This window comes from Symphalangus syndactylus, chromosome 18 (assembly GCF_028878055.3).
Source record: "Symphalangus syndactylus isolate Jambi chromosome 18, NHGRI_mSymSyn1-v2.1_pri, whole genome shotgun sequence".
Lineage (NCBI taxonomy): Eukaryota > Metazoa > Chordata > Mammalia > Primates > Hylobatidae > Symphalangus > Symphalangus syndactylus.
In genome coordinates, this window is record NC_072440.2 from 58,055,917 (window position 1) to 58,068,447 (window position 12,531).

At 43.4% G+C, this 12,531-nt stretch overlaps 1 protein-coding gene across 5 annotated transcripts in view; it reads right to left on the bottom strand.

The window, feature by feature from the left end:
* KREMEN1 (kringle containing transmembrane protein 1) overlaps positions 1-12,531 on the bottom strand; it is a 122,764-nt gene that overhangs the window by 82,629 nt on the left and 27,604 nt on the right. The window lies entirely within an intron of this gene.

Below are 12,531 nucleotides of genomic sequence, written 5' to 3' on the forward strand. Positions count from 1 at the left end.
AGCCAATTCTGCTAGTCCACGAAGAGGAAGAAAGATGGATAACAAGCTGAGAGAGAGGCAGAGATGGGAGATGAAGTGGCCGCAGAGAGAGACAGTGAAAGTCCCTGCTTTCTTTCTAGTTTCTTGGGACACAGGGGTTGGGTTCTGTGATACATCCCAATGGTCTTCAAATAGATTTCTTTTGCTCAAGTTAGCTTGAATGAGTTCTAGTCCTGGTAACCAAATCATTATCGAAGACAGAGGCATGGCCATCACAGCAAAGGCTCAGTTTGAATCTAAATCTTCAGCTGGTAATTCACTAAGAAGCAGCCCTGACTATTATTTATGTTTTCTATTCCACTGCTCTGACCAGATCTGGGATATTTGCTTTAAGAAGCCAGATGCAAAGTTCTTGTCCTATGTCTTAAAAAACTCTTTCCAAGGCTCTGTAGAGCTCCCTTTTTTTTTTCTAAGTAAAATCTGCTTCTTCAGAAATGACGTAACTCCTCTGCTGATTTTTTTTTTTTTTAATAGAGACAGGGTCTCACTCTGTTGCCCAGGCTGGAGTGCAGTGATACAATCATACTCACTGCAGCCTTGAACTCCTGAGCTCAAGTGATCTTCCCATCTCAGCCTCCCGAGTGGCTGAGACTACCAGTGTGTACTACCATGGCTGGCTAATTATTTGTGTATCTTGTAGAGATGGGGTCTCACTATGTTGCCCAGGCTTGTCTCAAACGCGTAGCCTCAAGTGATCCTCCTGCCTCAGCCTCCCAAAGTGCTTCTCTGCTGATTTTAAATGTCATTTAACCCTGTGTCAATACCATCTTCTGCCTCAAGGACCCCACACTGGTGCCTCAGTAGCTGATTTCTCCCCTCCATGGAAAGAAAACTATGTACATCTGAGACGCTGCAGCTGGTATCCTACTTCTTTCAGAGCATCAACAGGTGCTCTGAAAGAGCACACCCTCAGACCCGTGACCGTAAGCTCACTGCACCCTGTGCTGTTCATCTGCAACTTCCGTTCCAAATCTGACAGCTGCCATCTTGGTCCAACCCCTTCTCATGATATGGCCCCACACTACCTCTGTAACTTTATTTCTAAACATAAACTTCCTTTTCAGTCACTCTGATTCTTCCAACAGTCTTAATTGTGCCCCCGAGTCTTACAGCAACACCCCAAATAAATAAATAAGCACAGCTTTTTCTTCCTCTGTGAAATTCTGCCCTTAGGGGGAGGTAGTAAGAGTTCTTAAAGATCCTGATCCCATAAGGCCAGGATCTATCACAGCAGTAGTTCCCTCCTGGTGGGAGTTCCTTCTCTGAAACTTAGTTTCTGGTGAGTTAATGTGATAAAGAATCAAAAGAGGCTCTAGTAATTTCTCCCCTCCCTGTACATGTGTGTTGCTTCCACTTTAATAGATTTCCCCACTTCTTAAATCAGGCCTTGCAACTTGCTTTGATCCATAGAATGTGGTGGACTTCTGAGTTAATGCCTTAAGAGGAATGGCAGCTTCTGCTGTTTCTCTCTTGGAAGCCAGCCGTCGTATAAGAAGTCTGAATACCCTGCTGTTGAGAGAAGTCACTAGATCGAGGTCTGAAGCCACCTTGAATGCCAGCAGAGCTCCCAGTTGAATGCAGGCACCTCACTGAGCCCAGGTGACAGCAGCAGAAGAACCACTCAGCTGAAACTCAGTCGACCCAGAGAACTGGGAGAAATGATAAACTGTTGGTGCTTAAGTCACTGCGGCTGGGGATGGCTCATTACACAGCAAGAAACAACTAGTCCACATTACTTGGTAAAAGGTCAGTCCAAGTTCAAGAGGAATGATAACTGCTGTGTCCCTGGGAAGAAAAGCTCGTTTGTTGACTTGGACTTTTTTTTTTCAGGGACACCACAAATATCTCAGGCAAGGAACCTCTTCCTGCTGTTTTATCCCTTACATATTCCACTTGTCAACAAGTTCTGTCTTCTTCGTAAGTGCATCTTGGACTTAATCCTTCCTGTCTTGTCTCACTGCTGCCATGATAGCCCAGGCCCTTATCCCTTGAGTTTAGAAATCTACACCCATCCTCTCTTCCCCAGACTTTCTTCCTTTGATCCGTCCTGTAAATGACACTGGACTTGCTTCTCTTCCTAAACTAGGGCTTTCAGCATATCAGTCCCATCTAATTAACTCTTGCTTTCCAGGTCTGACCTGGTTCCTTTTTGTCCACTCCTCTACTCAGGAAGCCTGGATCCCAACCCACACACACATCAATTCTGTGCTTCCTCCAAGCCTCTATCCTGCTGTTCCCTGACCCATTCAGCCACCAGCCACCTTTCTTCCACCTTTCCACAATCTTTACTGAGTCCTCTTGTCTTCAAAAACTCACAACACTCTACCTCATAATTCAACACTTATTTATATAATTGGTGTGCTGGTCTGCAATTTTCTCTTAGGTTTATAACTCAGATTCCCAATTACATCATAAGATTGAGGGGCTATTTCTTCCTTATAGGCAAGTGCTGGTATAAAGATTTTCAGTAAAGTCATCCCTATCAATTTGAACGAGTTTTCCTTTTTAAGTCCCTAGTGTGCTTTACACAACTGTGCTTTAGGACATTTGTATCTGTCACTGAATCGATATCCATTTGGTTCAGAAAGTCTGTATTTTTTTTAACGGAAAATTAAATAATACCCACCAGCAAAAACCAAAAAATAATTGAGTACAACAAATAATTGAGTACATAAAACCTCATTGTAGGAATAAACGTGGGAGCCAGGCAGAGTGGCTCACACCTGTAATCCTAGTACTTTGAGAGGCCGAGGTGGGAGGATTGCTTGAGCCCAGGAGTTTGAGACCAGCCTGGGCAACATAGCAAGACTCCATCTCTACAAAAAGTAAAAATATTTGCCAGGCATAGTAGTGTGCGCCTGTTGTGCCAGCTACTTGGGACACTGAGGTGGGAGGATCGCTTGAGTCTGGGAGGTCAAGGCTGCAGTGATCCATGATCGTGCCACTGCACTCCAGGCTGGGCAACAGAGCAAGACGCTGTCACAAACAAACAACAAACAAACAAATGTGGGGCCTCTTGTGTTCACTGAGTTCAGTGCTGCAGCAGGCCATAGGGAACAGCCACTGCAGCAGCTGATGCCTGGTACTAAGACCCATGGTCAGTTAGATAAAAAAGAGATGGGCAGAAATAAAACGCAGGTTATGAATAACATATTCTAGGAATTAGATGACAGGGACATACTAACGGTAGTCCATTCCCTGGGGAGAGCATACCATCACAATATCTGCTGGTACTTTCACGTCTACCTGATATGTGCTAGGACTTAGGGTAGCATGCATTTTATTCATTTAATCTTCAAAAAAACCCTGGAAGGCACCGATGAGGAAACCCAGGCACAACTGAGAGTCATCGTGCCTAAAGCTATTAAGCAGATAATGATTCAAACCTAACTGGGTGTGACTCAGATGTCCACATTCTTTCCATCTTTCCACCAGCTTGTGTTGTCTCTTATGGGAAGAGAGGAAGAGATAAGACTTCATGGCATCAAGAAAGAATTTTGTCCTTTGAGACAGGGTTTCACTCTCATCGCCCAGACTAAAGTGCAATGGCGCAATCTAGGCTTACCGCAACCTCCGCCTCCTGGGCTCAAGCGATTCTCCTGCCTTAGCCTCCCAAGTAGCTGGACTACAGGCACATGCCCATCACACCTGGCTAATTTTTGTATTTTTGGTAGAGACAGGGTTTCATCACATTGCCCAGGCTGGTGTCGAATTCGTGGGCTCAAGCGATCTGCCCATCTTGGCCTCCCAAAGTGTTGGGATTACAGGCATGAGCCACCACGCCCAGCCAAGAAAGAATACTTAGCAAGCACTTTTACACTCTCCACTGTGCTAGGTGTGGGGAAGATTGTTGAAATATATGGCTCTTTTCAGTGGCTACCAAGGAGAGACTTGAAGAGGTAAACCCTCCATAAATTCCATCAGCACTCTTCCACAAATAAAAGTATAATCAAGTAAAACAAGGGTGCCTGTGATGCGAGCTCAGCCTCAACCTCCTGAGCTCAAGCGATCCTCCTGAGTAGCTGGGACCATAGGCACATGCTACCATACCTGGTGAATTTTTAAGTTTTCTGTAAAGACAGGGTCTCCCTATGTTGCCCAGGCTAGTCTTGAACTCCTTGGCTCTAGCGATCCTCCCACCTTGGTCTCCCAAAGTGCTGGGATTATAAGCATGAGCCACCTCGCCTGGCCTATTAATGTTCATTTCAATATTGCTTTGGCTATCAACAAAAGTTGGAATTTTCACTTTAGCTGTAAAGTTTAAATGGTACACAGCCAAGTGTGGTGGCTCATGCCTGTAATCCCAGCACTTTGGGAAGCCGAGGCGGGCAAATTACAAGGTCAGGAGTTTGAGACCAGCCTGGCCAACATGGTGAACCCCGTCTCTATTAAAAATACAAAAATTAGCTGGGCATGGTGGTGGGCCCCTGTAACCCAGCTACTTGGGAGACTGAGGCAGGAGAATCTCTTGAAACCAGAAGGCAGAGGTTGCAGTGAGCTGAGATCACGCCACTGCACTCCAGCCTGGGCAACAAGAACAAAACTCTGTCTCAAAAAAAAAAAAAGTATAAATGGTATACAGGGATGTGTCATTTTAGAGAAGGTGAATTTCAGCCCACAGCAGTAAAGACATGGTATTGGGGGAGAACCTAAGGCCCAGACAAAGCTGCTGACAAACTGTTTTGTGCAGTGGGTCCAACCCCAGGGGAGCCCTTTCCTAGCTGAGAACAGCTGGTCTGGGAACACCCACAGAGATAGCCCAGCATACTGCAGAGTGGCTGTGTTGGGCAGCAAATGCTTCCCAGATCCCATCTCAGCCTGCTTTACTCCTGGGGCTTAGGATTTCCCAAAGCCAAAGAAGAAAAGAAAATGACTTAGAGCTAACAGCATGAACTGCAGACCCTCTGTCGCCACTGAGTTAATCCTTCGGTTTCCACAATGTCACAAAAGCAATCTTAATAATTCACCATACTATCAGAATTTCAAACTTTAATTCCCAAACAATTCACAAAGAAAATTCTGAAGAATGACCTCAACAGTAGCCAGAATCCATCCCAGAGCCCCTGTTTTCAAGGAAATAAAGGAAATGGGACTGTTCTCAAGTGCTAGAAGGAAAAGGCACTGGTCTTGCTATCAGGAGTCCTAGTCAAAAATCCTGTTTGACTCAAACTGTAATCCTCATCAAATCACTTAACTATCTAGGCTCAATTTTCTTATCTGAGAAATGGAGGCGGGAGAGTAGACATGCTACCTGCTTCATAGGATTGTTGAAAAGGTTAAATAAGATAATGTGTTGGGAGGCCGAGGCGGGCAGATCACGAGGTTAGGAGATTGAGACCATCCTGGCCTAACAAGGTGAAACCCCGTCTCTATTAAAAATACAAAAAAAAAAAAAAATTAGCTGGGCCTGATGGCGGGCACCTGGAATCCCAGCTACTCAGAAGGCTGAGGCAGGAGAATGGCGTGAACCCGGGAGGCGGAGCTTGTAGTGAGCCGAGATCACACCACTGCACTCCAGCCTGGGTGACAGAGCGAGACTCTGTCTCAAAAAGAAAAAAAAAAAAGATAATGTGAATATAAGTGTTTTTTGTACATAGCAGGTACTCAGCAATAGCTGAAACATACTAGAAAGCAGTGCTGACATTAAAACACAGAAAGTGCTGACAGAAACAAAACATTTTCTCTAATTGAGAAACTGCCTTGACCACCACTGCCACAGCGCCCTTGGCTTTTTACACATACTCTAAACACAGTTTTAAAAACTCTTATCAGGGATAATGGGAAGCTTTCACATCCTATTTTTTGGGCTGACTTTTGTAAGGCAAATACTAACATCTGAAATGTATTTTAAATCTATTTTTTTTTTTTTTTTTTTTTGAGACGGAGTCTTGCTCTGTTGCCCAGGCTGGAGTGCAGTGGTGCAATCTCAGCTCACTGCAAGCTCCGCCTCCCGGGTTCACGCCATTCTCCTGCCTCAGCCTCTCCAAGTAGCTGAGACTACAGGCGCCTGCCACCACACCCGACTAATTTTTTTTTGTATTTTTAGTAGAGACGGGGTTTCACCGTGGTCTCGATCTCCTGACCTCGTGATCCGCCCACCTCGGCCTCCCAAAGTGCTGGGATTACAAGCGTGAGCCACCGCACCCGGCTTTTAAATCTATTTTTAACAAGTCCAGGTATTATTTAGTTAAAAGAAACCTGAGCTGGTGAGGTCACCAGCTGTGAGGGACCTAAGGTTCCACACGTATTGCAGAGGTGCGACTGCTGGCATCCTCTTAGGGCTGATGTGTGTGAATGATACAATCACTAGAGAACTTCTCATAGGCTAAAAGCGGGAAATCCTGACCCAAATCCCTAATACAGAGGTTTAACGAACTATGGAGAAATGTCTCCTTCAGACACTCAGCCCTCACCTCAGCTTCATCACCATCTTCCTGGATCAGGTACAGGCTTCATACCCAGACCATAAGACCTGACATCATCTGGCCCTGTCTACTTGTCAGACCTCATCTCCTGCCCCTTTCTTCTTAAAATTTATGTTTCAGCAACACCAACTTGCTTGGAATTCATCAGTATGTGTGTGTGTGTGTGTGTGTGTGTGTGTGTGTCACAAACTGTTCCCTTTGCCTCCAATGCCCTTACTACCCCACCCCACCCAGCCCTAACATCTAGAACCTTTCTACTTAAAGTGTAGTCCTGCAGCTCTGGCATCCCAGAACCTTGTTAGAAATGTAACAGGCCTATTCTAGGCCTACTGATAAGAATCTGTATTTTAATAAGATCCCAGGTGACTGGATGTACTTTAAAGTAGAGAAGCCCTAAACTAAGACCCCACTCTTTCCAGAAGCCCTCTTCAACAGACAATAGCCCCTGCCTCCCTACCATGCCAGATAGATGGCCCTCCTGGGTGCTCCGAACCTTTTGCTCACCTCACTTATTATAGAGTATTTTGCATACGCTTATCTGTTCATGTGTCTGTCTTCTGTCCCAGACTGAGGATTCCCCACAGGCTGCAGAACATACTATCCTTGTGTCCCCCATTTTGTACAAGGTCTGACAGATGGTCAGAGCTTAAGAAATGTCATTTGACACAACTAGTAACTTCTAAATATGTCTAAAGTTCTCGTGATTTTATTTTATTTATTTTTTTGAGATGGAGTCTTGCTCTGTCGCCCAGGCTGTAGTGCAATGGCACCATCTCAGCTCACTGCAACCGCTGCCTCCCAGGTTCAAGTGATTCTCCTGCCTCAGCCTCCCGAGTAGCTGGGACTACAGATGTGCACCACCACGCCCAGTTTATTTTTGTATTTTTAGTAGAGATGTTGGCAAAGCTGGTCTTGAACTCCTGACCTCAGGTGATCCGCCCACCTTGGCCTCCCAAAGTGCTGGGATTACAGGCATGAGCCACTGCGCCCAGCCAAGTTCTTGTGATTTTAAACTTTATTTACTAACTTTAACCTCAATAACTAATAGTTTTAATAACTTTAAATAACTAATAGTTTTAGCAAGTTTAGTAACTAAAACTTTAACAACTAACTTTAACAATGACGGCAGATACCTGTGGGCTATGTGTAAAAGTATTACAATTGGCTGGGCGTGGTGGCTCATGCCTGTAATCCCAGCAATTTGGGAGGCCAAGGAAGGAGGATTGCTGAGCCCAGGAGTACGAGACCGGCTAGGGGAACATGGCAAAACCCTGTCTCTACAGAAAATACAAAAATTATCCAGGTGTGATGGCATGTGCCTGTAGGCCCAGCTACTCAGGAGGCTGAGGTGAGAAGACTGTTTGAGCCTAGAGGTAGAGGCTGCAATGAGCCAAAATTTCACCACTGCACTCCCACATGTGTGACAGGGCAAGACTCTTGTCTCAAAAAAAAAAAAAATTACAATTTAGGTTAATCATGTTACATATTTGAATCTAGATACTCAGAATGCTGTGTTTACATACTCTTTATATTTAAAATATTAGAAAAATAATTTTAAATTTTATTTTTTTATTATGCAAAGTTTCAAACATACACAAAAGTGGGAAAGAATAATGAACCCATCACCCAGCATCAACAAATAATCCACTTTTTTTTAAACCATTCTTGTTTCATCTATTTCCCTCACCCCTACCTAGTCACTGTTTGGGGGCTGGATTGTTTTAAAACAAATCCCAAATATTATGTCATTTCAACCACAAATATTTCAGTATCTGTAATTTTACAGGATTTAACCACCATGCCATTATTGTAGCTAATAAAATTGACAGTAATTCCTTAATCTAATACTCAGTCTGTATTCAAATGTCCCTATTTCAAAGATGAATTTTTATAGCTGGGCTTGTAGAAATTGGGGGAATGTTTTTCAGCAACAAAAAATAGCTCTCAATAGTCAAACCAACAGGCCTTAGAGATCTAAAGTGTGGGATCTAGAGACATGTTAAACCCGATGACAGTGGAATTTGCTTTTGAAGTCTGCATTTCTCCTGGCTGCAATAAGAACTTGGGGTTTCTGAGAAACATACTGGCAGAAGCAGTTTCAGGGGCAAATTCAATTACCTCCTAGTTGTTCTTTTAACGGTAAGTTCTGATCTATGCTCTGCAGGTCAAGAGCAGTTCAGATTTCTCTCTGCTCCTATTTGAGTCGTACTTCAGGTCTGCCTCCTGCTTGTTGTAGCTCCACACATAACACACCAAGGGGCAAAGATCTGGTTTCCACACAATGGCCCACCATTCAGCCAGATTCTGCTTTGTCCCTAAATATTCATTCCCCCTGGCTCCTGCTGGGTCTGTTATATTCAGATATGAACTTTCCAGGAATCTGATCATGTCACAGGCCTTCTTCTGTATGACAAGTTCAATGCTAATCATGAATAGCAGGCTTCACGCAGAGGTTTAGTATTATTCATGAAAATTGTGACTCCACATCCAGAAATAGGGCAAAAGTGGCCTAAAATAGGCCGGCTGTATCTCTGTTAAATCCACCAGGCAATTACCAACCTCTCTTGCTACAAACTGTACAAGAGGTTTTGCTCAACTATGTTAATCAGACACACTAGAAGCACAATATGCTGCCAGACTCAACGTCTGAGGTCTGGCTTGATGGGGAGCCCTGGTCCCCACAGGGTAAACTGAAGGGTTTTCCAAAGAACCAAAGCCAGACACCACTCACCCTCTATCCCCAGAAACCAGGTACTATAGAGCTCTCACTCCCAACTTCTACAAATCTCTCTGCCCAGACCATCTCAAGGCTAGCTTTAGAGATTTTAGAGGGTTATCAAGGGGCCACAGAAAAACTGAAATAATATTTAATTTTCCTTTTTTGGAACAGGAAAGCATATCCGGTAAATATTACAAATTAGAGGCATACTAAGTGCTTTATAGCATTTTGTTATAATTCTTTCTTCTGGAACCTGGTTTCAATGACCACATGAATCAGCTCCTATTGGCCCAGATTGTATTTTAGAAATGCAAGTCGAAGATTATCTTTCCAAATAAAAGTGCCCAGATTGAAACCCCCTCTTTACCACTCCCAAGAGAATGACACAGGCTGGTACTAAAAGACTATCTTTGTGTTGAACAAATGGACCGAGGAAAATCTGCTTTCCTCTCCCTCTGCTTCTTTCTGCTTTACATAACTAGAGGCAAATGAGATGTTTTTCATTTTAAAAATTTGATTAAGCAGACTGAGCAAAAGCCTATTCTTCTGGTCTTTACTGTTTTCTCAATTTGGGGACTGGGTGAAGGCACACTCAGGTTGGAAGGATAGTGAAGCTAAGGCCGAACTGTCAGGCAGTGTTGATATCTGGGCGTTTAAATTACAAAAGGTGAGTACTGGGTCTGCAGCACTGGTCAGGGGCTGGCTTTCCCCCTGGAGGCCTCAGAATTCAGATGCTATTCTAGGTTTCAGTGAAAGGGTTGCCAGGTCCCATACACAAGCCTCCTGACCTGAGAGGTGAGAAAGATGGCAAGGCAAAGAGTAGGTTTAAATAATAAGAAAAAAATAACCCAGATAGAATGTTATGAATTCACTGTCTTTTTCTTCAGCTCTAGGCGTTGAGCTCTTTTGGCATATTTTAAAATACATTATATATACTACATTAATAGACTCCTTATAGAAGCAGATCTTGCTTTAGTTTCTGTGGTTCAAACCTTCTGCAAGACGTTTCTACACACAGTATTTTCTTTACCTTGTTTAAAAGTATAGTCATGTATCTCTTAGGCAAGGATTCGTTCTGAGAACTGCATTGTCATATAATTTTGTTGTTGTGTGACCATCATAGAGTGCACTTGCACAAACTGAGATGTGATCGCCTACTACACACCTAGTCTATAATGGGATAGCCTGTCACTCCTAGGCTACAAACCTGAGCAGCATGTTACTGTACTGAATACTGTAGGCAATTGTAACATAATGGTAAGTACTTACGTATCTAAACATATCTAAACATAGAAAAGCTACAGTAAAAATACTGTATGCAAGATAAAAATTGGTTTACCTATATCATGGCACTTGCCACGAATGGAGCTTGCAGGACTGCAAGTTGCTCTGGGTGAGTCAGTGAGTGAGTGGTGAGTGAATGTGAAGGCCTAGGACATTACTGTACATTACTGTAGACTTTATAAACACTGAACATTTAGGCTACACTAAATTCATTAAAAATTATTTTTCTTGAATAATAAATTAACCTTAGCTTACTATAACTTTATAAACTTTTTAATTACTTTAGCTTTTTGACTATTTCATAATAACACTTAGCTTACAACACAAACACATTGTATAGCTGTACAAAAATATTTTCTTCCTTTATATCCTTCTTTTTTTTTTTGGAGACAGACTCTTGTTGTATTTCCCAGACTGGAGTGCAGTGGCATGATCTCAGCTCAATGCAAACTCTGCCTCCCAGGTTCAAGTGATTCTTGTTGCTCAGCCTCCCAAGTACCTGGGATTACAGGTGCATGCCACCAAACCTGGCTAATTTTTGTATTTTTAGTAGAGATGGGGTTTTGCCATGTTGGCAAAACTGGTCTGGAACTCCTGGCCTCAAGTGATCTGCCCGCTTCGGCCTCCCGAAGTGCTGGGATTACAGGCGTGAGCCAACGTGCCCAGCCTTTATATCCTTCTTCTATAAGCTTTTTTCTATTATATTTTTTAAATGTTTTACTTTCATTTCCTTTTTAAACTTTTTTTGAAAAACTAAGACACAAACACACACAATAACCTAGGCCACACAAGGTCAGGATCATCAATATCACTGTCTTCCACCTCCACATTTTGTCCCACTGGAAGGGGACAATAACACACGTGGAGCTGTCATCTCCTGTGAAAACAATGTCTTCTTCTAGAATACCTCGTGAAGGAGCTGCCTGAGGCTGTTTCACTGTTAACTGCTTTTTTAATAAGTAGAAGGAATATACTCTAAAATAACAGTAAAAAGTATAGTAAATACATAAACCAGTAACATGGTTGTTTACTATCATTATCAAGTATTATGTACTGTACATAATTGTATATGTTATACTTCTGTGTGACTGGAAGTACAGTGTGTGTGTTTATTTATACCAGCATCACCACAAACACATGAGTAATGTGTTGCACTACAGCATCATGACAGCTACAACATCAGTAGGCAACAGAAACTTTTCAGCTCCATTATAATCTTTATATACATATATAAAGACTAGTCCACGCCTGTAATCCTAGCACTTTGGGAGGCCAAGGCGGGCGGATCACCTGAGGTCAGGAGTTCAAGACCAGCCTGACCACATGGAGAAACCCCATCTCTACTAAAAATACAAAATTAGCCGGGCGTGGTGGCGCATGCCTGTAATCCCAGCTACTTGGGAGGCTGAGGCAAGAGAATCACTTGAACCCAGGAGGCAGAGGTTGCAGTCAGCTGAGATGGCGCCGTTGCAGTGAGTTGAGATGACACCACTGCACTCCAGCCTGGGCGACAGAGTGAGACTCTATCAAAAAAAAAAAAAAGACTAGTCAAATGTAGTAGTGAGAAGGGAAGAAAGAAGAGTAGAAAAAGAAGTGTGATCTGTAACTGACTGAACAATCAGTTGAGATACTCCACATGAGACCACCATTGTATATGTGGTCTGTTTTGTGTGGTGCATGACTGTATCTTTTTAAGATTCATCCTATACCATACACTCCTGAGGGTCAGGGTATCCTATTGTCTTTGTAGTTTGCATATACTAAACAGTGAATACAGGTGCTGGGTGTGGTGGCTCACGCCTGTAATCTCAACACTTTGGGAGGCCTAGGCGGGCAGATCACGAGGTCAAGAGATCCAGACCATCCTGGCCAACATGGTGAAACCCCATTTCTACTAAAATACAAAAATTAGCTGGGCGTGGTGGCGCACGCCTGTAGTCCCAGCTACTGAGGAAGCTGAGGCAGGAGAATCACTTGAACCCGGGAGGTGGAGGTTGCAGTGAGCTGAGATCATGCCACTGCACTCCAGCCTGGTGACAGAGCGAGACTCTGTCTCAAAAAAAA